The 2,336-nt window shown below is 36.5% G+C and overlaps 1 pseudogene; it reads left to right on the top strand.

The window, feature by feature from the left end:
- Positions 1-1,840: 1,840 nt before the first annotated feature.
- The window catches only part of LOC149191311 (GDT1-like protein 5 pseudogene), a 69,957-nt pseudogene continuing 69,461 nt past the window's right edge, over positions 1,841-2,336 (top strand).

The raw sequence follows: 2,336 nt of genomic DNA, 5'->3' as shown, positions 1-2,336 counted from the left end.
ACGATTAAAATTTTTTGAAATTACTATCAAACAAATTCAGATCTAAAAATATATAGTGATGGTTTAATCTTTTATAAATTCTTCAACTACAGAAAAACTATGTTTTATATGGATGTTAAAGTTTTAAATGGCTTGTGGCTTACGCTACAAAACAATTCTTCAATGTAAACCTTCTCTAGCTCATGATTCCTCACTGAACATTTTGCACTTATTATTCTAATAAAAAACGTAATAATCCAATCACGGATAATGAGGATAAAATGGAAACAAAATGGAGAAAAATGGATAAGTAGCTTTAGGCTGTAGGTGGAGCTTAAAAATCTAGAAAATTGCCGACATTTTGAAAACTAATTGGGGGTTTTTGAATGTGTAACAGGCGGTGTAACATCCATGGACGATTTCCTCGAGAAGTTTTTTCCACGTGTCTAATGACGAAAGTAGCATCACCTACGTGAAATAGAATCGCCCCGCCACCACCATTATTTACATGACAAATAATTTTATACTCTATAAAGAACTAGAAAAAAGCTCTTGAAAAGTAATGATGAAAAAAACTCTTGAAAAGCAATGATGAATTCAAATATGAACCTCATTGTGAAAAGTTCAGAAAGTGCATCTACATTACCACACAAGTTAAAAAGAATCTAAACTTATTATTCTTCACTTGAAAAATCCAAAACAATTCTCATTCTAAATATAACAAATAATTTTTTATTTCAATTTTCATTTACATGACAAATAATTTTATGCTCTTTTATAAAGAGCCAAGGAAGATCTTGAATAGCAATGATGAATTCAAATTTGAACCTAAGAAGATCTTGAAGAGCAATGATGAATTCAATATCTTGAATAGCAATGATCAATTCAAATTTGAACCTGATTGTCACCAGTCCAGAAAGTGTGTCTACATTACAACAGATGAAATTATTTTGTCAACGTGAAAATCATGTGAATAAATGAAAAGACAACATAGCAGGCCCTCACCTCAAAACAAAATTGCTGCAATATTACCATGCTTCCTCCATTACCCACAATAAAAAGTTCTTGGATCATACAGTCTCGATCTGTGGTGCACAAAATAAACTGATATTTCCCTTCAAGTTGAATGACAAGGAGAAAGAGGCCAGCCACAGAGACAGTCATTGTGAGTGTATGTAGAAGCACAAAATGCATTGAACGGATTGAACTATGGAATCGTGCCACATAGATGGTTGAAGCTCACATTCAACTACGCCAGATTCCTCATTTGGGCCATCTTCTGCGGAATGCGTCCCTCGAGTTCATTATGTGACAGATCAAGGAATTCCAGAATTAGCATATCACCCAACGAGTCGGGTATTTTACCACTAAGCTTATTGTTTGAAATGAAAACATAATTAAGGTTTGAAGTCCCATCGAAAAAACTGGGTAAATGGCCTATGAAATTGTTGAACGATAACTACAACGAGCGGAGTTTTGGCAGGTTGCCTAACCAGTCAGGGATCTCACTGGACAGGTTGTTTTATACCAGATCTAGGGTTTCAAGTTGGGAGGAATTGGGAATAAGTGGGATATTCCCAGTGAGTTGGTTTTGGGCCAGATTAATGGTCAAAGGAGATGGTAACTTCATTAAGGAATTTGGGATAGATCCTGTCAATAAATTCTGGTCCAAATACAATTCATAAAAATTAGCACTCAACAAACCCAGTGAATCTGGAATGCTTCCGCTCAAACGATTGTTACTTGCCAACATCTCTGCAAGCAATGACATATTTCCTAGCGAGGAGGAATCTTACCAGACAACAAATTATTCGAAATATGCAGTGTCGTTAGCTGCTTTAGATCTCCCATGGAGTCCGGAATGGGATCCGAGAGCTTGTTGGCATTCAGTGTCAAGATTGACAGCGGAGTCAGATTTCCAATGCTTCAAGGAATGGAGTCAGAGAGCTTATTCGAATCTAAGTTCAAAGAAGTTAAATTCTGCAAATTTCCAATGGATTCTGGAATAGGGCTAGTGAGCAGGTTTGTGGAGAGAGACAAAGTGTGTAGCCTGAGCAGTCACCCAATGTCAGAAGGAATGGAACCACTGATTTTGTTGTTGTTCATGGAAACAAATTTCAGGGATGAAATATTAGAAATAGAAGATGGAATTGCACCACTTATATTTTTCCACCTATCAAGAATAAGGGTTTCCAGATATGAAAGATTCCCTATGGATTCTGATATGATTCCATTCAAGTAGGCAGTATTGTTGCATGAGTCCAATGGATCCCCATCAAGAATAAGGCTGACTACTCGACCGTTGTCGCTATCCACGTCATACCATTCCCTTACAGCAATCATTTCCCATCCATGAA

The sequence above is a fragment of the Pinus tabuliformis genome, chromosome 2_2 (genome assembly GCF_031772625.1).
Source record: "Pinus tabuliformis cultivar Carrire ecotype Pingquan chromosome 2_2, CPIR1, whole genome shotgun sequence".
Lineage (NCBI taxonomy): Eukaryota > Viridiplantae > Streptophyta > Pinopsida > Pinales > Pinaceae > Pinus > Pinus tabuliformis.
This window is presented reverse-complemented; position numbering and strand designations above follow the sequence as displayed.